This window comes from Mobula hypostoma, chromosome 1 (genome assembly GCF_963921235.1).
Source record: "Mobula hypostoma chromosome 1, sMobHyp1.1, whole genome shotgun sequence".
In the NCBI taxonomy this organism is placed as follows: Eukaryota; Metazoa; Chordata; class Chondrichthyes; order Myliobatiformes; family Myliobatidae; genus Mobula; species Mobula hypostoma.
The window spans coordinates 47,331,623-47,358,408 of record NC_086097.1 but is presented as its reverse complement, the minus strand read 5'-3'; the positions used below and the strand labels follow the sequence as shown (position 1 = coordinate 47,358,408).

General features: G+C 39.3%; 2 protein-coding genes across 3 annotated transcripts in view; one reads left to right on the top strand and one right to left on the bottom strand.

Annotated features, from left to right (window-relative positions):
* Positions 1 to 26,614, top strand: part of bag5 (BCL2 associated athanogene 5) — a 48,406-nt gene extending 21,792 nt beyond the window's left edge. Inside the window, exon 2 of the transcript XR_010017928.1 lies at positions 26,350 to 26,614. The gene's annotated coding sequence lies outside the window, so the exon portion shown is untranslated. The remainder of the gene's footprint in view (positions 1 to 26,349) is intronic.
* The window catches only part of trmt61a (tRNA methyltransferase 61A), a 110,314-nt gene continuing 90,422 nt past the window's right edge, over positions 6,895 to 26,786 (bottom strand). For both annotated transcript variants that reach the window (XR_010017929.1, XM_063047847.1), the window contains one exon: positions 6,895 to 7,592. The gene's annotated coding sequence lies outside the window, so the exon portion shown is untranslated. The remainder of the gene's footprint in view (positions 7,593 to 26,786) is intronic.

Below are 26,786 nucleotides of genomic sequence, written 5' to 3'. Positions count from 1 at the left end.
CACCCTTGAGTGTCCGGTATACTGCTGTCTTCCTCAGTGAAGACTGATGCAAAATACTTGTTCAGTTCCTCTGCCATCTCCTCATCTCCCATTACAATTTCTCCAGCATCATTTTCTATCGGTCCCATATCTACTCTCACCTGTCTTTTACTCTTTATATACTTGAAAAAGCTTTTAGTATCCTCTTCGATATTATTTGCTAGTTTCTTTTCATAGTTAATCTTTTGTCTCTTAATGACTTTCTTGGTTTCCTTTTGTAAGGTTTTAAAAACTTCCCAATCCTCTCTCTTCCCACTAATTTTTGCTTCCTTGTATGCCCTCTCTTTTGCTTTAACTTTGGCTTTGACTTCTCTTGTCAACCACTGTTGCATCCTTTTTCCACTCGAAAATTTCTTCTTTTTTGGAATATACCTGCCTTGCACATTCCTCATTTCTCGCATAAACTCCAGCCACTGCTGCTCTGCTGTCTTTCCCACCAGTGTCTCTTTCCAGTCAACTTTGGCTAGTTCCTCTCTCATGCCACTGTAATTTCCTTTACTCCACTGAAATACCGACACATCAAATTTCGGCTTCTCTTTTTCTAATTTCACAGTGAACTCAATCATGTTATGATCACTGCCTCCTAAGGGTTCCTTCACCTCAATCTCTCCAATCACCTCCGGTTCATTACACAATACCCAATCCAGTACAGCTGATCCCCTAGTAGGCTCAACAACAAGCTGTTCTAAAAAGCCATCTCGCAGACATTCTACAAATTCTCTCTCTTAAGATCCAGTGCTGACCTGATTTTCCCAATCTACTCGCATGTTAAAATCCCCCACAATTATTATAACACCGCCCTTCTGACAAGCCTTTTCTATTTCCAGTTGTAATTTGTAGTCCACATCCCTGCAGCTGTTTGGAGGCCTATAAATAACTGCCAACAGGGTCCTTTTACCCCTTCTATTTCTTAGCTCAACCCATAAAGATTCTGCACCTTCCGATCCTATATCACCTCTTTCTAATGATTTAATATCATTTCTTACCAATAAAGCCACGCCTCCCCCTCTGCCTACCTTCCTATCCTTCCGATACACCGTGTATCCTTGGATGTTCAGCTCCCAGAGACATGCATCCTTTAGCCAGGTCTCAGTGATGGCCACAATATCGTACCTGCCAATCTGTAGCTGTACAACAAGATCATCCACCTTATTCCTTATGCTGCGTGCATTTAAGTACAACACCTTAAGGCCAGTATTTGATACTTTTTGCTTTGATTTCACTGCAACTCATCCCAATGGCTACAAACTTGCCCCATCACCTGCCTGTCTTTCCTGACATCTTTACTGCTCACTATCTTAGATTTATTTCTGTTTTCCCCTTCCTCTGCTCTATCATTCCAGTTCCCATCCCCCTGCCAAATTAGTTTAAACCTGGAGAAAGAGGCGGTTGGCTCCCAAATAGAGAAAGCTTGGAGACAGTGTGAGAGGGAGGATAGGCAGGTGATAGAGAAGGGATGCACTCAGACCAATGGTTTAAGATGTGTCTATTTTATTGCAAGGAGTGTTATGAACAAAGCGGATGAGCTTAGAGTGTGAATCAGTACTTGGAGCTATGATGTTGTGGCCATTACACAGACTTGGATGGCTCAGGGGCAGAAATGGTTACTTCGAGAGCCAGGCTTTAGGTGTTTCAGAAAGGACAGGGAGGGAGGTAAAAGAGGTGGGGGCGTGGCACTGTTGATCAGAGATAGTGTCACGGCTGCAGAAAAGGAGGAAGACATGCAGGGACTGTCTACGGAGTCTCTGTAGATGGAAGTTAGGAACAGGAAGGGGTCAATAACTCTACTGGGTGTTTTTTACAGACCACCCAATAGAAACAGGAACACAGAGGAGCAGATAGGGAGACATATTCTGGAAAGGTGTAATAATAACAGGGTTGTCGTGGTGGGAGATTTTAATTTCCCAAATATCGATTGGCATGTCCCCAGAGTGAGGGGTTTAGATGGGGTGGAGTTTGTTAGGTGTGTTCAAGAATGTTTCTTGACACAATATGTAGATAGGCCTACAAGAGGAGAGGCTGTACTTGACCTGGTATTGGGAAATAAAATTGGTCAGGTGTCAGATCTCTCAGTGGGAGAGCATTTCAGAGATAGTGATCATAATTCTATCTCCTTTACCATAGCATTGGAGAGGGATAGGAACAGACAAGTTAGGAAAGTGTTTAATTGGAGTAAGGGAAAATATGAGGTTATCAGGCAGGAACTTCGAAGCATAAATTGGGAACAGATGTTCTCAGGGAAATGTACAGAAGAAATGTGGCAGATGTTCAGGGGCTATTTGCGTGGAGTTCTGCATAGATATGCTCGAATGAGACAGGGAACGGATGGTAGGGTACAGGAACCGTGGTGTACCCTAGGTAATGATAGAGATCTAGAAGAATATAAGGCTAGCAGGAAGGAACTTAAGAAAGAAATTAGGAGAGCCAGAAGGGGCCATGAGAAGGCCTTGGCAGACCGGATTAAAGAAAACCCCAAGGTATTCTACAAGTATGTGAAGCGCAAGAGGATAAGATGTGAGAGAATAGGATCAATCAACAGTGACAGTGGAAAAGTGTATGGAACCGAAGGAGATAGCAGAGGTTCTTAATGAGTATTTTGATTCAGTATTCACTACGGAAAGGGATCTTGGCGATTGTAGGGATGACTTACAGTGGACTGAAAAGCTTGAGCATGCAGATATTAAGAAAGAGGACGTGCTGGAGCTTTTGGAAAGCATCAAGTTGGATAAGTCACCAGGACCGGACAAGATGTACCCCACACTACTGTGGGAGGTGAGAGAGGAGATTGCTGAGCCTCTGGTAATGATCTTTGCATCATGACTGGGGACAGGAGAGATTCCAGAGGTTTGGAGGGTTGCGGATGTTGTTCCCTCATTCAAGAAAGGGACTAGATATTATAGACCTGGATATTATAGACCAGTGAGTTTTACTTCAGTGGTTGGTAAGTTGATGGGGAAGATCCTGAGAGGCAGGATTTGTGAACATTTGGAGAGGCATAATATGATTAGGAATAGTCAGCATGGCTTTGTGAAAGGCAGATCATGCCTTACGAACCTGATTGAATTTATTGAGGATGTGACTAAACACATTGATGAAGGTAGGGCAGTACATTTGGTGGTTCATTTTAGTAGGTCAAATATGATGGCAGAATATAGTATTAATGGTAAGACTCTCGGCAGTGTGGAGGATCAGAGGGATCTTGGGGTCTGAATCCATAGGACACTCAAAGCTGCTGCGCAGGTTGACTCTGTGGTTAAGAAAGCATACGGTGCATTGACCTTCATCAACCGTGGGATTGAGTTTAGGAGTCGAAAGGTAATGTTGCAGCTATATAGGACCCTGGCCAGACCCCACTTGGAGTACTGTGCTCAGTTCTGGTTGCCTCACTACAGCAAGGATGTGAAAGCCATAGAAAGTATGCAGAGGAGATTTACAAGGATGTTGCCTGGATTGGGGAGCATGCTTTATGAGAAGAGGTTGAGTGAACTCGGCCTTTTTTCCTTGGAGCGACGGAGGATGAGAGGTGACCTGATAGAGGTGTATAAGATGATGAGAAGCATTGATTGTGTGGATAGTCGGAGGCTTTTTCCCAGGGATGGAATGGCTAACTCGAGAGGGACGGTGTTAAGGTGCTTGGAAGTAGGTACAGAGGAGATGTCAGGGGTAAGTTTTTTACGCAGAGAGTGGTGAGTGAGTGGAATGGGCTGCCGGCAATGGCGGTGGAGGCAGATACGATAGGGTCTTTTAAGAGACTCCTGGATAGGTACATGGAGCTTAGAAAAATAGAGGGCTATGGGTAACCCTAGGTAATTTCTAAGGTAAGGACATGTTTGACACAGCTTTGTGGGCTGAAGGGCCTGTATTGTGCTCTAAGTTTTCTATGTTTCTATGTTTCTATTGCATATAGTCAAGTTGTCCCACTACAGAAATGATGTTGAGGCCTCGGAGAGTGCACAGAAGAGGTTTACCAGGATGCTGCCTGGTTATGCGATCATGAGAGGCTGGATAAACTTGGATTGTTTTCTCTGGAATGACTGAGGGAAGATCTGATAGAGATTTATAAGATTAACGGAGGCATACCTAGAATAACCAGGGAATATGTGTTTCCCAGGTTTGAAAATTCCAATACCAGAGGACATGCATTGAAGGTGAAGGGTTGGTAGGTTCAAGGGAGATGTGAGGGGTAAGTTTTTTTACTCGGAGAGTGGTGGGTGCCTGGAATGTGCTGCCTGGTATGGTGGTAGAAGCAAATACATTAAAGGCTTTTAAGAGGTGTTTGGATAGGCACATGGATGTAAGGAAGATGGAGAGATATGGACATTGTCTACATCGGAGGGATTAATGTTTGGGTGTTTTTGATTTGCTTTTTAGCTGTTTCAGCACAACATTGTGGGCCGAATGGCCTGTCCTGTGCTATGACATTCCCCTCAGGACAAGAAAGCTCACCAATGCCTCTGCCTTCTGAGGAAGCTGAAAAGAACTGGGCTATATACATGAATAATTACGGCCTTCTACAGACATGCAGTTGAAAACATCCTAACACGCTGCATCGCTGCATGGTACGGAAACTGCACTGCAGTGTACAGACAGGCTGTAAAACTGCCCAAAGCACCTTCGGCATCAGCCTACATACTGTATCAGGCCAGTACTAGTACAGGTGGTCCCTGCACTAAGGGTTCTGTCCATAAGCCAGTTTCTCCCTCAGATGAAAATGACCATTTTCAAAAGTTTCCCATATCATATTACTCTATGTCTATGTATACTTATCATAATTCTTTAATTTCAATTAATAATCACCCAACACCAGCCATAATCAAACTAATGGAATATATACTGTAACAAGTAATTAGTGAATGCCATGAAACATTTTATTATTTTTTACTAGCTTGAAGAAATGCTTTAAAAATGGGAGAACACGTATAAAGTTGAATTTCTGCAATTCAGGTCTTTTTTACCCCAGAGATCCTGTATATATATATATATATATATATAGGGTTAATAGTTAAAATAATTTTCCCATGGTAGGGACATCAAAAACAAGAGGGTTTAGGCTTTGGATGAAATGAAGAAGTTTTAAAGGGGTTCTGAGGTGCAAGTTTTAAAAAAATATATACGGGAGTGCGGTTGATACCTGGAACATGCTTTCAGATGAGTGAAAGGAATCAAATCGTAGGTGCAATTACAAAGGAAGCCCCAATAGCACCTTTACTTCCTTAGGACTTCGCGAAGATCCAGCATGACATCTAAAACTTTGACAAACTTCTATAGATGTGTGGTGGAGGATGTATTGACTGGGATCACCAGCTGGTATGGAAACACCAATGCCCTTGAATGGAAAATCCTACAAAATGTAGTGGATCTGGCCCAGTCCATCATGGGGAAATCCCTCCCCACCAGTGAACACATCTACACAGAGTGCTGTCACAGGAAAGCAGCATCCATCATCAGCGACCTCCACCACCTGAGTCATGTTCTCTTCTTGCTGCTACCATCAGGAAGAAAGTACAGGAGACTCAGGACTCCCACCACCAGGTTCAGGAACAGTTATTATCCCTCAACAACCAGAGGGGAAAACTTCACTTGCCCAGTCACTGAACTGTTCCCACACACTATGGACTCACCTTTAAGAACTCTTTATTTCATGATCTCAATATTTATTGTTGATTTATTATTATTATTTCTTTCTTTCTGTTTTTACACAGTTTATTGTCTTTTGCATTCTGGTTGAAAGCCCAGTTGCTGCAGTATTTCATTGATACTATTATGGCTATTGGATTTATTGAGTATGCCTGCAAGAAAATAAATCTCAGGGTTGTATATGGTGATATGTATGTACTTTGAATTTCTGACTGTACAACTTTGACTCTGAATGTACAATGTTCACAATAGCCACTAGAGGGCACTCATTGTACAGGGCACAGTCTGAATCTTCAATAGATAGGCATTCTCTGCATTTTAACCACTTGAAAATACATCTTACTCTGTGAGTGCAGAGAACGTGGAAAATGTTGACAAGGTCACAGCAGTAAAAGCAAACCATTCTCGAACTGCTGCAGTCCTTGATGGGTGCAAGCAAAGCATGAAGAATGACAATTCAAGTTGAGTAATTTGATTTTTGTTTAAGCATAATCAAAGTTTGTTTTGCACAAAACAATACAAAATGAATTATCAAATGACTTTAGACGTTTAATACAGTAAAATTTTAAAGGTTTTTTTTTAACTTTTGAGCTAGAAGATATTTAAATAAAGAATTATTTTCCAAATATTTATAAATTATATAATTACAATTCATGTTATCCATTTTAGGACTTGTATACATTGTAGGTGAAAGGGTATTTTATCAAAATATTGTCTTATTTTAACAATATGTGATACAGTGATATTTTTATCACTGAAATTATGTCTTCCTCAAAGTGCGAGCCAGGAAGACTGTGAGGCAATGGGCAATTACTATGGGTACAAATCTGAGTGCCATCTTATGAACCATATGTTAGCACGGAAAATGGTTAACCGCATGAGGGAGAAAGGAATGGAAAGTTCTGCTGGTGTGGGAGGAGTCTGGCAGAGACCCGTCAAGTCTAATAGCCTGTGTGTGTATTGTAATGTGCCAGGACTGCTTAAATTACAGGCCTAGAATACAGAGTTCAGGACAAACGGCCCAGAGATACAAGATCCAATTCCAAAGATATGAGATCAAATTCCATCATGAAAACAATGTCAAATGAATTAATAATTCAGCATCTTTTCAGCATTCACCCTTCATGATTATCTGGTGAATATTTTATCAATGTATTAGGAGATTACTTTAAGAGGTTCAGTTCAATTGCCCTTTGATTAACTACTTACATGGATGCAAGGAAGTAAATACTTTGATGATCATGTAAACAGCATATGCTGAAAATCTGAAATAGAAATAAGAAGTTTTGAAGAACTCAGAAGTCACACAGCATCTGTGAAAAGAGGAACAATTAATGTTCCCAGCCTGGGACACACCTGCAGACTTAAAAAAGAGAGAGATGTGTTCAGGCATGTAGAATGAGGGAGAGGATAATGGGTGGAAGAAAGGAAATTTATTTTGATAGAGTGAAACCAATACTTTATTCTTTTTTATTAGAGATAATGATTATTCCAGGATTATTGGATTTAAGTTATTTGAACAGAACTTAGAAATGACTTTTACTTTTGTGAATTATCTTACAAACCAAGCAACAGAAATAATCTTGAAAATAAAAGTTTTAAACTCTCATAGTCAGTCTTTTTTGGTTTCATTAAACAGAAGTTTCACATTATGTAGGCTTGCAGAGGTATGTTTATTAAACATTATTGCTTAATCAACCATGCAAAATCCAAAACTCATAAGATGTAGGAGCAGAATGAGGCCATTTGGCCCATTGAGTCTGCTCTGCCATTTCATCCTGGCTCATCCATTTGCTTCTCAGCCCCAATCTCCTGTCTTCTCCCCATATCTCTTCGTGCCCTTCACTTGATTTGGTTTGATTTCTGTTCTTTGCTACTTTTCTCATGAGGAACATTTCATTCAAATAAAAGGGAAACTATCAAAGGAAAAATAAAAAAATAATTAAGCAGTAGAGTGAATTTCTCAGAAGTGAACATATTGTAGAAGTTTGTTTGTAATACTCCATATGCAGATGCAAGGACTTCACACTGAAATGTTAATTCTCTCATCTCCAAAAATATTGCCTCAACTGCTGAGTATTGTACAGCATTTTCTTTTTTACTTGCAATAATCTTTATTTTCCCCAATTATTTGAGACACGGCATAAAATTCAGTAACAGATGTTGCTCCCTTATCAAAGTATGCTATATTTGTTTAATTTGTGCTAGAATTCAGTAAATAAAATGGGATAAGAATATTACTTGTATTTGTTTTTCTACACATCTTAAATAAATGTGCTTAACATACTGAATGCACTGTCCTCGAGTAGGATTTTTACCATATTGTCTTCATTGTACCCTCCTATTTTCGATGTTTTTAGATTTGCAATCACATTTCCAACTATAATTGCAAGTAAGTGCAAAGGGAACTTAAGAACTGGAGTCCTATGGAGTTCAAAGGAAACATGGAACTAAGCCCTCAGTTAGCTGAAGTGCAGGTAACATATACCTGCAAGGTCAATAATCCTACAAAGGTGGTAGGTAGAACATTTCAGAATTTTGACTCAGCAATCAGGAAACAATAATACATGTTCATATTTTAAAGGTAGCAGAATTTGTAATAGGAACTTTAAAAAAAATGGTGGTCCTGTATTGACACTGCATTTGTCCTCCTGAGAAGTGGGGGCCACGGGAAGGAAGTGTTGTTGAAAGGTCCTTGGTGAATTACTGAGTACAGCACAGACAAAGCTGTCTTTCCCTTTCAACAAAACATTAGTACTTAGGCATGATCCCCAAACTGTTTTTATACATTTTTGCTGATTATTATTCAGTCTTTAAAGAGTGAGAAAAGTGATCATCACATCAAAGACAAATAACTTACAATTGGCAGTGAGACTCATACAGAGAATTATTGGTTTTTTTAGATTATCCCCTGCAAATTAATTATTGGTATAAAATGAACACATCTACAAGGAAGTTAAATAGTCCTCTGATTAAATAGAAAATCCACATGAGCACTAGGTATTAATACTGGAAATTCTCAAAGTCAGTGAGCAGAGCAGCTGCTTTCTGTGTATTTAAATCAACATTTTCATAAAATGTGAGTGATTAGAACAAATATTATGGTAAGTACTGTTCTCTCATAAAAACTTAATTCTTTTTTTTCTTAGTAGGTCAGCGGAACAAATGCTTAAGTTTCTATATAATCCAAAATGTTAAAAAAACTAGTTTGATGTACTGTACATATATATGTCAAATTATGGTCCAAATAAAAAGACATTACTAAACTAAGATTTAATCTTTTCTTGAAATTTATATTGAGAATACCTTGTAAAAATCATATTTTCCTCAAATGTGCAAAGTACTTCCAGAAAAAAATAGTAAAAACTTCATTACCAAGTATTCAAAGCTTGTTTGAAATAAATTTACTCACATAATATAAGGATCTTAAAATGGAAGCAAATTTCCAACAAAAAGAGATTTTGATGAAAAGCAGTACCAGGTTTAGCAACCTTGGAAAGAGAGTCAACAACAGATGATTTACCATTTCAAGCTTTCAGTACTATTCAAAAACAACATGATCATTTTCAACTTCATTTTCCTGTATTTTGGTCAAATCTATGAATGCCCTTAGTACTTAAAAAACTATTGATCTTTGCTTTGAATATAATCAATGACTGAACACTCATGATTCTCATGGCGAGTGAATTCAATTTTACAAAGATTTTAAAGCAACTTCTCATATCTGCCAGCATGGCCAAACTCAGCTTCTTAAACTTTGACCCTTGGTTCTGGTGCTGCCAACATCTGACACACAAACCTTGAGTTTATGCATTGCACAGATCTCCACTCCTTCCTACAAACTTTTAACAAAGCAGGTCCAGCAGCTCTAAGTAATTCCCACAAAGGCAGGAATTCCAATTCTTCATTATATTCCTACTTCAGTAAGCAGGACTTCAGATGTAACATCCTCTAAGCCCTATATGACCATAGCAAGAATTGTAAGCTACTAAACTCCAGTTTTCTTGAAGGCAAACCTCTAATTCTATGTTTTTTAAATGTTAGCTTTCAGCTATTTGCATATAAGGGTCTCCAAGACCCACTGAACACTAACATTCTCCAGTCTCCCAGGCTTTGAAACATATTCTGCTCTTCTGTTGCTCCCAACAAAGTGGATAACCACATTATTTCCCTTGTGCAATATTTCACCCACTCACTTATCCTATCTCCTGAAGCCTCTCTGTGATCTTATCGCACCCCGTAATTAGTGTCCTACCAGCATAACTGAGAGAATATTTGGCTTTTAAGTTATGATTTTGTGGGTGGGTTGCTAATTAGAACAAAACAGATATGCTTTTATTTCAGAAGTTTTCTTTCTCTCCTTAGTCTCCTGTGCTGTATGTTAATCCTTGCCAAAAATTATTGAGAAGGCAATGTTCCTAACTAATCCCACTGTTGAGTGGGTAAGTCAGTGTAATGATGCATACTACAGCAATCCATGGTGGGTCAGCTGCCAGCAAGCCCTCACTGGGAAGAAACAGCTAGACTTCATCTATAACTTTCTTTCAAAGCTCATCTTAAAACAAACACCTCCAATGTTATTGCATGGTTTCATTGAATTGTACTGACATCTGCAAACGTACCAACAAGATGGCATTATAGTTCAGGGATGAGAATGCAAAACAACAAATTTCATGTCATGCAAGACAGTAATAATAAATGTGATTCTGATTCATTTTTCCAAACATTGAATTTGTTTAAACATAGTCCGTCATCCTTGCATGACAGTGACATCATCCATTTTTACCCTTGGCTTTCACTGGCACTTCATTGAAATTGAGGTTAACGATGAATAATTCTTGGAGTCGTGCTACATGGCTCTTCAGTTAACAGTGTTCTTCTCATTAAGGACTTCAGGATCTCTGATGTAGACCTTAAATCAGAGCCCCAGTCCAAATAAAGTGGGTTAGTTTTGGTTCATCTGTTCCAATATGTTTTTTTTTCTATTTTAGGAGCAGGAAGGCAAAAAGGTACAAGTAAAATGGAGAAAAGGGAGATCCAAAACAGAGGATGGAATATACAGAGTTGGTGGTGGGAATGGCGTAGAGTAAAGAGGGACAAAGCTGGTGACAGCAAAATAAGAGAAAATTAAGAGATAATAGCAGTAGGAAGAAAAGAATAGAAGGAGATGGGAATGAAAGAGTTGGTGAGTAAAAAAAGGGGAGGAAGGAGGAGGGAGGAGAGAGCATGGACATGGTAGACATGAATGTAGAGAGAAAAAGGGGGAGAGAGAGAGTGTGAGAGATAAATGAGGAAACAATAGAAGAAGAAAGGAATGGGGATAGAAGAAAAACACATGCAAGAAAGAAGAAAGTGAAACATTAAGAATAGGAAAAAAGTCAAAAGAGAAACTCATCAGATGAAACAACTTCAGAAGCAATCTTATAGAAAAGGGAATCAAGAGAAAGGAAAGGAATTGAGACAGAAGGGAAATCTTGACAAAAATGACATAGGAGAGACACAAACAAAAGTTTGGAAGAGCAAGGCTGACAAGAAGTGAGAAAAATAAGATGGAAGTTCAATGAAATGCTGAAACAAAGGAAGGGAGAAAACTTTCATATTTATCAATAGTAGTGTCCTATGATAGGCCAAGTAGAGTTTGGAATTGCTTGTAAGATGTTTTAAAAATTGTTGAATTAGGTTTCTACTTGTATATTTATTAAGGATAGCATTTTGAATGTTTGTTTAGATAATGTGTTGTTCCATTATTATTCTTAAAATGTGAAACCATCTAATTTGTAATAAAGTGAAAAATGAAATCCTGGCTTTCATCTAAAAACATTGACATGTATATGGGCAGAATGTATTCCCGTTCGATCTATGGCATCCAACACTTGAATTATAACATCCGATGAATCAATGACCTTGTATAGCTTACCCCAAGTACTCTTAGACTGTCCTTTATTTAAAATTTCTTCTCTACCTTCATCCCACCCTCGTCACCACTGTTATATTTTGTAACTCTAGAAACTAATTCAAAGAAAAACACAGGAGCTGGGATACTTGCCTACTTAATTTTTTTTCTTTTTTTCTTTCATGAGGCGCTCTTGTATGATATGGTGGCGTGATAACGGATGCTATTCATGTACTTCTTGCATATAACTTATACTGAATTATGCAAAGAATTAACAAAGAATGCTTAATCAAACAATACATTTACAATATTATTCAAGTTCCACTGAAATATTAAATACTCCACAATAACACTAACAAATGATCCATTTATTTCAGACGTTATTTATCATCGCAGTGCTAGATTTCATATACAAAATTAAAGGGGTAAAGCATTGTGCATGGCAAACCATCCAATCCCACTAACAAAATCTATTATTCTAATTCAAGAATTGTTGCTAAGATCAAAGTTTCTGAAATTTATCCTGGAATCTTTTGTGCTGAGAAATGCCCATTTTCTACATGACAGGGACATCATTTATAATCCTTTATCTGCGCACATACTTATGGTCTCGCAGCAACACCAGCAAAACTTCAATTTATTTGGTCTCTAATGTACGGCACAGCTTTCTATAGCTATTCTTCTCACGAGCCTTAATGGGCGGAATCTCCATGGTAACCATCACATGTGGCTTATGTCCCACTTTGCCTAGTCTCCATTTAGTGAAGCGACAAGGCAATCAATGCCCCCTTGAAATCTTTGCAATTGCGGGTAACTTGTGGAAAACAAAAAGTCATTATATTGTGCCTGGAGCTGTGTAACTGAACGTTGTGGGAACCATGACTGAAAACACAAAGGACTGCAGTAAACATTAATGAGGAGCCTTCCAACAATTTAGGATATCTTTGTATGCACATATCCAATTATTTCAACTGACTTTTAGAGATGCACTTTACAAAATTGTTGAAAGAACCAGAGCAAAGGGTCTCTGCAAATAATTTCTTTTTCTGTAGACCAAGCACCAACCTCTGACTAAGTTTTCTCAAATTACCAAAAAGGCTGTACGCTCTAATTTAAACCTTACTTGACAGCCTTCACCCAAACAACATCCTGCTGACTCGAAACCCTTATTTAGATTGTTTATTGTTACACTGCCAATAGCTTGTTTGTGCTAACTAAATCAGTACCTTGCAAAAAGAACTTGAAATCTAAGCCACATTTTAATCTTTGGGTCAATAAGGGCATGAGTTTCATCTCATCTCCAAACCTGTTTAGTCTTGAAGATTGTATAGGTGGGAGTTTAGGTGGAGGGATTGGCAAGGAGGAAAGACTTTAAAAAAAATAAATACCAAATAATCGATTATTTCTGTGCATAGAGGATTTTTAAGATAATCTTTGAACATTAATCTATCTTATTAATAAATATTAAACAGTATAAAAGTCATCAGAGGGGGCTTATATAATTATGTGCCAAGTTTCAGAAAAAGAATCTGCAGGTCAATTTAGCTGCTGTGTCAGCAAGTGCTGGTTGTGATGCAGAGAGTCTTAGATAGTGGTGTTTATTTTAGAAAAGAAACTTGGTAATGTGTTAGTGCTCTCAGGCTAAGGAAACTTTTATAACCAGCTTTTCCTAGTCTTAGCTTCCCTCCTTAGAGGGAAAAGGTTAGAATATTAAGTAAGAATTCTCCTGAGGATTAGTTGATGAGAAAGGACCTATGTTGTATTTTTCCAATTCTAATATATTGTAAATGTTACTTTTTCTGATTGATAGTTCTATTCTTCAGTTTCAAATAATCCACCAAGCTTCAAGATGGATGTTGGGTCACTTTGTAGTTGACATTTTGCCTATAGGAAAGGCAAGGCAATCATTAAAAATGTGTGTGCTGCAATCCATTGTCCGTGATAGAGGGCACAGTGTCATTCAAATGTTGGCATGACATCACCATTCCACCACTTATCTGTCATTGCTATTGGTGAAACCTGTGCTATGCATCGCCATAGCAACATGGAAAATTCAATAGAGGTTATTCTGCAGAAGCTGACTTTCACTGCTTTACTACTTTAAAGATTAAAGCTGATCTGCATTTTTTATTTTATTACATTTAACAAATTGAAGTTGGCCTTGAATAAACTGAGAATAAAGTTTTTTTTAAAGTGGAAGATTTATCTTGCATTAAAACCCACAATTTTATGCTTACATTTTTAAATCCCCAAAAGTGAAATTGAATTTTCAAATGAACAAAGTTGACAAATATTCATAGACATATCACACATAGTGTCATATTTGCTCAGCTTCAGTATACACATGCAATAATCTCACAGATATAATTTGTATTTAGCTGTTTAAAATTTATATTTCCAAAAGAAATCCGTAACTCAAAATCTAGTAGTATACAATACTTTAGCTCTCATTGTATTATTGATAATATTTTATTATCATTTTTAGACAGTATTACAAAGATGGAGGAGGTGTCATTCATGTTGCTACCTCATCTGATTCACTACTTTGTCTCGAGGGAGAGAACCGAGCTTTTACTAATGAGGTCTGTCTTACAAATGGCTCCACTTCTGTGGTGTGTGGTTGACCCCTAATGTCCTCTAAAGTTCCCTACCATGCTATAGTCATAAAAAAAAGTATCATTGACCTTTAAATTATTAGGAATCAATAATAAATCCAGCCTTGCTCAAGAAGAACGCTTAAAAAAATCTACATAGGATTTTGTATCAGCTAAAAGATACCTTAAATAAAGCTTTTCATTACAAAATAAAATTACTACTTTACCTCACTTCCATTGAAAAACTGAAAACATATATGGAGTAAATTAAAAGTCAGTGAATTACAGACTTTGTACTTGAACAACATTTAAATTACAAGTGCAAGAAGTCTTCTCTGCAATTAGTGGATTTTGCTGTTCCAAAATTAGACTGATACTTCACAAAGCATGTATGTACTAATCTGACAGCAATGGATGAGCAACCACTTATTTCTGAGTCTGATTTTCAATTTTATTGTCTACTGATTCACCATAACCTGAATTTTACTACCTCTCCTCCCTCATCCCGTCAACATCCAGATAGAAAGGAATACAGTACGACTTTAAATTTGTCCACATGGCTATAAAGATATCACAAGCTCCAGTGAAGTCACACCCAGAAGGTTACCCTACAACTTATTTGTAGAGAAATTTGGGGGATAAAAAAAAACATTAATTCTTTTTTAAGTTTTATGTTAGAAATGATAAAAGATTCATGTGCTTCTAAAATGTAGTGAGATGCAAGAACTATAAAATCTTGTATAATATGGAGTAAATGACATCAAGAAGATTGAAGGATTACTGGTTAATTAGTTTAATTATATATTTTCTTTGCACTTTGTTGTAACTTTTGCTATTTCTATATTGAGTAGCTATAAGTAATTCTCATTGAAATTACACAATGCAAAATATAATCTAGTTATTTTAAGATTGTGAATGAAATGCTAGTAACAACCCAAGAGAGAGAGTTAAGGAATCCTTGTTAACTGCAATCAATAGCAATGCTGTATCTACCCTTTACTCAGACTACTGCAGATTTATTTCTTCCTGCAGCGCATCACTGTAAAACCTAAACTGTCATACCTTCCCATGAGGAGGAATGTCTGTGTAATAGGGAAACTTAAGTGCATTGGAATTTCTTCTCAGCTGGTCCCTAAGCACAAAACATATTTGCTTCTTTCTCAGCTATTGATGTTACTATGTTTTGAAACTGGAGTTTATAATTGACATTTAAAAGCCTTCTTTAAATGCATTGAGTGGGCTTAATAGTTCCCTGCAGCAGCGTTCACTTCCCCCACCGCTGGCTGCTGAGTTTATCATCTATAAAATGACTGCAGTTGTTTACTTAGTATTGCAAACAGGACCTTTCAAACCCATAACTTCAATCAGCAAATAGCACAAAAGCTTCAAGGTGAATAGGACACTATCACTGCAAGCTCTCCACCAAATCACACCAAAAATACATCTCCATTCCTTCACTATAAGCTGGGTTTACAACCTGTGAACCCCACTCAGCAGTAGTGTGGAAGTACTGTCAGCAGAAGGCCGACAGTGTAGTAATTTCCCAGCCAGATCCCTCGAAGGGTCTGTGACCTTGCCAGAAATTCCCAGACCCTAAAAACAAATGAAAATATTGGAGACCTCAGCAGCAATGCTCACATTGGAGCTCGATTGTTAAATTTAGTGCTTTACTGCAATGCCTGCATTGCCATTATACGAGCAGGGATTTTCACTCACAGCATTGCAGCTGCTCCTGTAACAAAGCAGTCACGTCGCAGGAGCTGCTCCATAGAGGACCCGCAGTGAATGGTGTGAAGTAATTCACCAGCCATGTCACTGGAAGCAGGATATCCGAGATTGCAATGCAAACTCATCCTTCTACAACCAACCTGCCCACAATCTGCTTAAATATTCATCAGTTTGGGAATATGAATGAAAACCATGAGATTTTACTAATAGGTTCCTGACATTTATATCTGCAGGAAAATATAGTTTGAAATTGAGGAGTGCGATGTGTCAAATAAACATTTAAGTGGCTCATTTACAGCAGCGATGGTGTTCATTAACAGGTGCAAACACAACTTGTAACTCTAGGTCATATGCAGACTGATTTTACCCCTGTGCTAAAGTGTAACAGGCTCTACCCAGATCAAAGAGCGGTGGAACTAGTCATTCATTCTAACTGAATTCTTGAATGGGAGAAACACTTTGCAAGTTTGGTCACTCCAGTTTACTGCTACCTGCTGGATGGACATAGGGAAGGTGCAGTACAATCAGCAATCATTACAGGTAGATACCTAAAGATGGGATGTTCACTAACATTCCCTAATGGCTGCATCAGTTTATAGGGTTGTCCTTATCTAATGATCTGGCTAAGACAGTGCTGTCCTGTCAGTGGTTCCACTCTGCAGATAAGAATGCAACAATCTCATCAATCAGATTCAGATTTATTTGTCACGTGTACACTGGAACAAACAGTGAAATGCGCCGTTTGTGTTAACAACCAACACACCCGAGGGTTTGCTAGGGGCAGCTCGCAAGTGTCGACATACATTTCAGCACCAACGTAGCATGCCCACCACACTCAGCAGAACAGCACAGAAAACAACCAAACAGAACATAGCTAGTGACAAAGCAGCAACAGCAAAAATAGCCCCTTTCCTGCTTCCCTCCGAAACACATGCACGTATACAATCCTCTAACCCCAGGACAGACTGTCTTAAGCTTCCAGCAGTCTCGAGGCTTTGCAGACACTGGGCCCAGACTTCCCTAGCGGACTCACTGACTCTCAGACCCCAAAGCACTGCTTGTAAAAAGGAGGGGGATTATTGTTCATGTTTATCCTTTAAACAATACTATAAAACATGGCGAATTCTATACAGGTGAACTCTGCATCGTGGAAGAACTGTCTTCCTGAAGAAGAGTCTCAGCCCAAAATGTCGACAGTTTACTCATTTCCATAGACGCTGCCTGACCTGCCGAGTTCCTCCAGCATTTTGTGTGTGTTACTGTGTTCCAAGATTTTGTTTGTATCATGAGTTTCTGTAACATGAAGCTGTGTCAAGAAACACAAGTTGAAAATAATAATTGTTTACTTATTTAAAAACATAAATTCCATGAGAACTAATTTTATTTCTCATCTCAGATTTTGGGCAATAATTTGTAAATTCTAGAAAGGGGAATTTTAGTCTAGCTGGAACATGGTGATCACCTGTACCTTAGCAGTATCTTAATTGGCCATAAAATATTTAAGGACATTTTGATATTTTTTGAGATGCTATACAAATACAAACTATTTTCTTTCCATAAGCTAAATCTTTAAGTTACTGAGGATTACACTGCAATATTTGGTAGAATTTTGTCATTTGTTTTCTTTCCTGTGTGGTACTAATAATTAATTGTGCCATAATATTAATGTTGCAAAAGAAGCTATCTTTCAGCAACTATTATGTAGAATGCATTGTGATATACTGGGGCACCAGCAGTAAGCACTTGGGCAAGAGAAACAAATTATCCCAGCATGCTTTTAGCATGTGCTCAGTTGAGGAACATGTAACTAAACTGTATACAAATGTATAAATATCTCCTTATAATATTGACAAGAGAAAATATACGGATGTTGGAAATCCCAAGCAACATACACAAAATGCTGGCGGAACTCAGCAGACCAGGCAGTATCTATGGAAAAAATTAACAGGACTGCCAAAGGATTTTGGCCTGAAATGTTGACTGTACTTTTTTCATTAGATGATGCCTGGCCTGCTGAGTTCCTCCAGCATTTTGTGTGTGTTCCTTATAATACTTGTTATCCTGGGCAAGGAAGTTCTCTGTCAAAATGATTACAATTGTTCTTGATATCATTTTTTCCTAAGCATAGAGCCCATTATTTCTTACAATAAAAGAATGTGGCAGTAGAGTAACAGGTTTCACATATTCCCTGAATTGGCAATTTTGCCACTTTACACACACATGAGAGTGTAAAATATTTCCCCATTCTTTCCAAATCTACTGAAGGATTGTTTTTCCATTTCATTTAACTTAATTGATAGCTACTCGAAATATATTCTAATTAATTGCAAAAGCATACGGTATAGAAGTAAAATTGCCATCCCTGTTTCTCAAGAAATTTGCTAAAAATTGTACATGTCCAAAGATTGAGTTTTAACTAAGCCTAATGAGATAATCCTACTATTTTAGTTTACTGGAGGAAAAGTGTGAAAACGAGGATTATTCATCAATTTATAAGGAGTTAAGTCTAAAGTATTGAAGAATAAAAGGAATTTAACTAAACCTTCATTGGGCATAATTCAAATAGACAGTTGTATGTTAGTTAAGGCGACCATCTGTTTAAAAATCTGAAATAAAATTGCTAATGAGCCCTGATTGTTTCCACCCTACAGAAATCCTTTGTCATAAGAGTTCTCACCCGTTAACACTAAGCAACCCTGTCACTCGCAATCTGTGTAAACTATAAATTTAAAAAGTACTTTTTGGTTGTATGTAGCTGGAAAGAAACAAGGTCACAGCTATCAGTTTGAATCAACTGGTGACTAAACCCAGAATATATACAACAGATGTAAATTAGTGATCCATACAAAATGAAAACAAAGAGAACTAGGAGCCTCAATGAAAACCCAGTCAAAGAATAAAATATTTGTTTGCCTTTGGTCAAAAATTTAAAAATAGAAAAAAATGCTTTTGTAGCACATCAATACATTTTTAAAATGCGTTGATGTGCTACAAAAGCATTTTTTATATTTACTTCGTTTTCAGATCTTCATTTACTGTTCCTTGTACAGTATTTAATTGGCAAATCAATTGTCAAATTTGTTTATTATTGCGACATACTGAGATGCAGTAAAAAGTTTGCCTTGCTTACGGTTCATACAGATCTTTTCACTATAATCGTGTTTTAAGGTAATACAGTATAAGATGAAACAATAACAGATTGCAGAATAACAGGAACAGGGTAGAAAATACTGTGCAAGATTATAACAAGGTGGATTGAGAGGTCAAGAGGCACTCCTATCACTCTAAGGAAACAAGCAATAGTCTTATAACAGCAGGAGCAAAACAGTCCTTGAACCTGGTGTTACAAGTATCTTCTGCCAGATGGGAGAAGGAGAAGAGGGAATATCCAGGGTGGGTGGGGGCTTTGATTATACTGGCTGCTTTACCAGGGCAGCGAGAAGTGTACACAAAGTCAATGGAAGGAAGATGGATTTCTGTGATGTGCTGAGCTGTGTCCACAACTCTGCAGTTTCTTGTGGTCAAGGACAAAGCAGTTGCCATGCCAAGCTCTGATGCATCTGGATAGGTGCATTGATAAAAATTGGTGACAGTCAAAGGGAACAAAGGTTGGGAGGGTTGAGAACTTCAAGATCCTAGGTCTGTACGTCACCAATACCCCGTCCTGATCCAACCACGTTGATGTCATGGCATGAAATCTCCCCAAGCCGCTACTTCTTCAGGAGGTTTAAGAAATTCAGCACGTCCCCCATTGACTCTTACCAATTTTTATTGATATACCATTCTGACAGGATGTGTAATGGCTTGGTATCGCAATTACTCTGCTCTTGACCACAAGAAACTGCAGAGTTGTGGACACAGCTCAGCACATCACAGAAATCCATCTTCCCTCCATTGACTTTGTGTATACTTCTCGCTGCCTTGGTAGAGAGTTGTGAATACAGCTCAGCACATCACAGGAAGCAGCCTCTCTTCATGGGCTCTGTCTATACTGTACTTCTGTGGCAGCAAAAGCTAATATAATCAAGGATCTCAATCACCCTGGACATCCTTTCTTCTCTCCTCTTCCATCAGATACAAAAGCCTGAAAGCACCAGGCTCAAGGACAGCTTCTGGCCCACTGTTACAGACTCTTCCACAGACCCCTTGTGTGATAAGATGTTACAGACTCTTACACAGACCCCTTGTGTGATAAGATGTTACAGACTCTTACACAGACCCCTTGTGTGATAAGACGGACACTTGGCATCACAATCTATCCCATTATGATCCTGCACTTCATCATTTCCTGCACTGCAATTCTTCCAGTAGCTTTTACACTTTATCCTGCATTGTTATTACTTTACCTTGTTCTAGCTCAATGCACTGTATAATGATTTGATCTGAATAAACAGTATGTAAGGCAAGCTACTCTCTGTATGTTGGTATACATGATAATCACAAACTGATACCAAAACATGCCAAATTTCTTTAGCCTTCTGAGGAAGTAGAGAAACTGGTGAGCTTTCTTGGCTGTGGCATAGACATAACTGGACCAGGCCAGGCTTGTGGTGGTGTTTACTCCAGTGAACTTGAAGCTCTCAACCTGCTCGACCTCAGCACCAGTGATGTAGACAGGAGATAGTTGGTGCACCACCCCCTTTCCTGAATTCAGCGACCAGCTCTTTAGTTTTGCTGACATTGAGAAGAAGGTTATTGTTATGGTATCATGTCACTAGTCTCTCTATCTCCCTTCATACTCTGGATTTGGCCCATTATGGTAGTATCATCTGCAAACTTGCAGTTGCAGCTGGAGCAGAATATGGCCATCCGGTCATGGGGAGTACAGGGTATAGGGTTGGTGGCTAAGGATGAAGTCTTGTGTGGTACCAGTGTTGAGAATAGTTGTTTTTTGCAACAATTTCATTAGCACCGGAATTGTCTAATATTCATAAATGTTAAATCTAGTTATTCCATTCTTTTTGTAATTTATTTAAGATCAAGTAAAATTCAGAGTTTGAGATCATGAGTTATGGAGAGTAGTAAAATTGAAAAGTGAGCGGGGCCTTTCAGGAGTTTCTGCAGAGCATGAGATCATTTGGGTTATTATGTACTTGTCAAGAGCCAATAAAAAGGAGCTAGGTTTAAGTGGAGCGGCCATCATTGGGATGGGCTAGAATTAGAGTGGGTTTGGCTCAAGAAGCTACAGCAAGGCAGGCAGAGACTAGACTGAGGTTTCTGTCAAATTTCTCTTTCTTTCTTTATTAGTGTCTTAGCTAGAGCAGCGAGAATGGATTCCAGAGCAGTGGTGTGCCTACAACCAGTCTCCTTGAATGCTTCATCTGTAGGGTGCATCTGGGTGCAGCTCCTTACAGAACTTTGAGGGAAGTGCAGCTGGAGCTGGGTGACCTATGGATCATTCAGGAGAATGAGGAATTTATAGATAGGATCTACAGGGAGCAGCTAGCTGTGTGCCTGTCAGGAGAGGCAAAGGGAAAAGGTGAACAGTGCACTGTGCCCCCCCGCCCCGTGACTGTTCCCCTCAATTACAGACATACTCTTGTGGGGGACAACCCATCGGGGAAAACCACAGCAACTAGGTCTCTGGCACTGAGTCTGGCTCTGTGACTCAGATGAGAAGGGGGAGAAGAGGAGAGTGGTCGTGATTGGGGATTCAATAGTTAGGGGAACAGACAAGAGATTTTATGGAAGTGAGAGCAACTCCCAGATGGTATGTTGCCTTCTAGGTGCCAGGGTCAGGGATGTCTCATACTGGGTCCACAGCAGTCTTAACAGACATCCCACCCTGCAAAAACTCATTTCAGGGAGGTAGCAGCATCAATTTGCAGGAGACTTCTGGGAGAGGTGGGATGTCTGCAATAGAGTAGCTCCTTAGCAGCTGGCCAGCTAGTTTAAATAATGTTAGCTATGCTAATGAACGAATGACATCTGTTAAACTCACCTCAACATGTCTTTTACAATCTTAACCCTCCATGGGCAATAGAAAAGTCACTGTTGCAAACAGTGCAGCGAGCAACACTGTCATTATTTTGACCCCTATTAGGCAGGGGTACACTTTAGTGTAATCTGGGGTGACGTACGTTTTATATTTCTTTTGGAACACTCTGCCACGGCCTGCTCTTGCTCGCTCTCGCGCTCTCTCTCTCGTGGTCGCTCTCATGCTCTCTCTTGCTTTTCTCTCGCTCGCTCTCAAAAAAAATTGATTTCCGTGATATTGTATATAATTTGCGGGCATCAGGGAGCCACTATTAATATGCGGGAGACTCCCGGAAGTTCTGGGAGAGGTGGGATGTCTGGTCTTAAGCATCAGAAGTCATGGTACATACTGGTAACAATGACATGGTAGGAAAAGGGAAGAGGTTCTGAGAAGAGAATATAAGGGGCTAGGTAGGAAGCTGAAAAGCTGGACTGCAAGGGTAGTAATCCCTGGATTCCTATCTGTGCTATGTGCTAATGAGGGTAGAAATAGGATGTGTGGCTAAAGAATTAGTACAGAAGGAAGGCTTTCAGATTTGTAGATGATTTCTGGTGATGGTATGACTTGTACAAAATGGACAGGTTACACCTGAACTTGAGGGGGGAAATGTCCTTGCGGACGGGTTTGCTAGAGCTTTTGGGAAGGGTTTAAACTGATCTGAAAGGGAACCAAATTGATAGGTCATCTGTGAGGAAGGACAGGCAGTAGGTTGGGCATAATTGCAGTCAGTTGGATGACTTAGAATGTATTTATTTTAAAGCAAGAAGTATCAACACATGAAGCTATGGCGTTGTTGCCATCCGTTCTAAACGTACATCCCTCTATTCTGCTGCTGAGCCCTCTGATCCGAGATTTCCCCCACTATCGGAACAGCCTCTTCACCTCTCCTCTATCAATATCCGTCCTGATGAAGGGTCTCGGCCTGAAACGTCGACTGTACCTCTTCCTAGAGATGCTCCCTGACCTGCTGCGTTCACCAGCAACTTTGATGTGTGTTGCTTGAATTTCCAGCATCTGCAGAATTCCTCGTGTTTGCGCCTTCAATATTTGATAGGTTTCAATGAGATTAACCCCCCAACTAATTCTTCTAAGTTCCAATGAGTATAGACCCACAGCCATCAAACACACCTCATACAATCATCCTTTCATTCCTGGAAACATTCTCGTGAACTTCCTCTGAACCCTTCCCAATATCAGCACGTCCCTTCTTAGATAAGAGGTCCAAAACTGCTCATGAAGTTCAAAGTGAGGCCTCACCAGTGAAGCCTCATCATTAGATTCTTGCTTTTATATTCTGGTCCTCTTGAAATTAATACTAAAGTTACATTTGTCGTCCTCACCACCACCTGCGCCTGCAAGTTAACCTTCAGGGTATCCTGCAGGAGGACTCCCAAGTCCCCTTGTACCTCAGATTTTTAAACTTTCTACCTGTTTAGAAAATAGTCCACACTTTTGTTCCTTCTACCAAAGTTCATGACCATACACTTCCATACACTGTATTCGATCTGCCACTTCTTTGTCCATTCTCCTAATCTGCCCAAGTCCTTTGCAGCCTCCCAGCTTCCTCAACACTACCTGCCCCTCCACCTATCTTCAACATCCACAAACTTGGCTGGGGAAGGGAAAAAAAAAGAAAAAGTCAAGTTGCAGTTTCAAAACAAGCACTAATCTATACGCTGCTGATGAAAAATCTGACAATGATGAGAGTGACATAGGACTGGATAGCCTTAAAATTTACAATGTGATAACTAACAAGAGACAAGCAATATGGCTTAAACCAGAAGTGAGCGGCGAATTAATTAAAATGGAATTGGTCACTGGCTCCGCTGTTTCAGTCACTCCACAAAACGAACTTGAAATGCATTTCCAACATACTGAACTAAAGCCTGCAGATATCCAACTAAAAACTTATATTGGGGAAATGCTATCTCCGGTGGGAACGACATTTGTAACAGTGAAATACAACAACCAACAAGCCACATGGGGCTTGTATGTGGTAAAACCAGAAGGGCCAGCATTGCGGGGCTATGATTGGCCACTTGCATGCCACATCCCCTGCAACAGAGTCAACTGAAATCAAAGGAAGTGTGGCAGTGCAGAGTTAAGTCTCTATCAAAGGAGGGTAAGGCATTCCTTCCCTCTGCTTCCCTGCAGGTCAGCCTTGGACAACGTGTAGCACTTGCTTAGCCCCCCGATCAGGGTGGTGGATGGCCGTATGAACGGCTGGTGCATATCATAAGTCCTGGCTATGCAACCTCTGATGCAGGCAGACAATCTCTGAAGAGTATTGATAATGGTGGCGATCACTTGTCTTGTAAAGACACTGCCCAGAAGAAGGGCAGTAGAAACATTTGCCAGGAAGAATCATGGTCATGGAGACCCTGAGCACCCACGCCACACAATATGGCACATGATGATGATAACTGGATAATTCCACAGCAGTATTCAAAGGTGGCATTGGAAAACTCAAACGTATCAAGGGTAAAATAGTGTTAAATGAAAATGGCACACCCAAGCTTTACAAAGCCTGCTCGGATCCTTATACCATCCATGATTACATAGCCAGTGAGCTAGATTGCATGGAGGCTGAAGGAATTGTTTCAAAGGAAATGCTCCAGTTGCCAAGAACGATGTCAGGATCAGTGGTGATTTTAACATCACTATCAACTCAATACTGAAAGTAGATCAATACCACTTCTCAGAATAAAGGATATCTTTGCAAGTCTTTCTGGAGGAAAACACTTCATTAAAGTGCACTTAGCTGAGGCCAACTTACAGATGGAAATGGAATAAGAGTCCACCTCTCCATAAACACTCACAAAGGGCTTTCTCACTATAATAGGCTTGTTTTTGGACATGCACTCTGACAAAAAGCTGTGTCCCAGATGCTGCAAGGCAGTCCAGGCACTCTGTGTTACCTGGATGATACTTTTGTTACCGGTAAGGGTGATAAGGAACATCTCCAAAATCTCAAGACAATGTTTAAAAAAATTAGAAGATTATGGGCTCAAAGCATGATGCAACAAGTATGAATTCTTAATTAAAGCAAGCATCACTTACTGTGGTCACACTATTGACGCACAAGGATTACACAAGTGTGCTGAGAAAATTCAAGCAGTGCTAGATGCCCCAAGGCCAAAGGACATGTCACAGTTTGACACTTTTTAGGATTTGTCAATTACTACAACAGGTTCCTGCCAATCCTGGCAATTGTGCTCCACCCCTTGAACTCATTACTACAGATTGGGAAGAAATGGCAATGGATGAAGCAATGTGAGGTGGCTTTCTAAAAGCAAAGAAAATGGTGCTAGCAGACACTGTACTCACACATTGGGATCCACATTGTCCGGTGAAGCTTGGCTGTGAAACCTTGCCTTATGATATAGGTGCAGTCACTTCACTTGTTATGAGTGAAGTCATGCCATTCACTCTGGTTTAGGATACTTGCATGGGAGAGAGGTTACCCTCATTACTGATCATAAAACCACTTGTGTCCATTTTCAATCCACAGAAAGGTGTTCCACACCAGCAGCAGCTTGAATGCAGAGATGGGCTCTGTTTCTTGGAGGACACACAATTACAAGATCAGATTCAAGAGGACAACTAACGGAAATGCTGATGGATTGTCCTGGTTATCCTTGCTAAAGGAAATATCTGAAAAATTTACTAAAAAAGACACTCTTCTTAACATATTCTCCCTATTATGGCAGAGATTATCCAAAGGGAAACCAGAAATGCCCGACACTGTCTCAGGTCTACATGAAACTGAAATGGGCTTGACTATGCAGCAAAAATTTCTGTTGCTTCATTTTTACAAACGCTGGAATGAACTTGCCCTTGAAAGGGGCTGCCTTATGTGGGGATTGAGAGCTGTTGTACCATCCAAGCTCAGAGTTAAAATGTTGGAGGAGCTAGATGCTGGTCAGCTAGATATGGTAAAAATGAAGCATTGGCTTGAAGCTTTGTCTGGTGGCCTGGGGTAGATCAGAAGATCTAGTATCTTCCTATGCACTGTTTGGAATGCCAACACATCCAGAAGAAAGGTATCCAAAGCTGTAGGAACCACTTCCTGCAGTCCTGGAATCAACTCCTACAATCACCATGGAGGGGCCCCAGATTCACAGCCGCAAGTCTCACCTGCCAAGCAGAGTGACCTCCACTCCCTTTTCAGGAAAAATGTTCTCCCACAAGAGTAGGAAATCCTCAACAGTGATTAAATCTTTAGCTTTAAATGGGGCAATTTAAAATTTACTATGCTGTGGATGTCTATATAGTAGTTGTATTATATAGTATACTGTATGTGTATATATGTTTATTATTTATACTTAGGTGACTAGAGAGCAATACGTTACATATTTGAGTTGAGGTGCATTAGGGTTAGAGTTTATAGTTAAATAAGGAGGAGGAGGAACAGTGTCATATATTTAATATTTCAGTAATATTGTAAATATTTTGTTTGATTATGTATTCTTTGTTTACAGGTTATATGTAAAAGTATGTGAATGGCATATGTCATTATGCCACCACATCATACGTGAGCGCCTCACTAAAGAAAAATTAAGTAGACAAAACATCCCAGCTCCGGCGTTTTTCTTTCAATTAGTTTTTGGAATTACAAACCAAAACAATGATGATCCTGCATCGCATATCTAAAGAACTTCATTAGCTGCAAAATTTCTTTGGGATTAGTGGAAGCAGTGAACGACATTATAGAAATACAAGTCTCTCTTTTCATTAAAGGTGACCCCTGCATTATGGCAGCTGAGGAATGGAAATTTACCATGCAGAATTCGCAAATTTCTGCCTAAAATTTTGATATATGGAATAAAATTTGCTCCCTCAGAATTCATATGGGAAAAAGTAAATTTTTTAAGAAGTTATTTTTCTAACATGTCTTTGAAGTCATGTTTTTTTAATT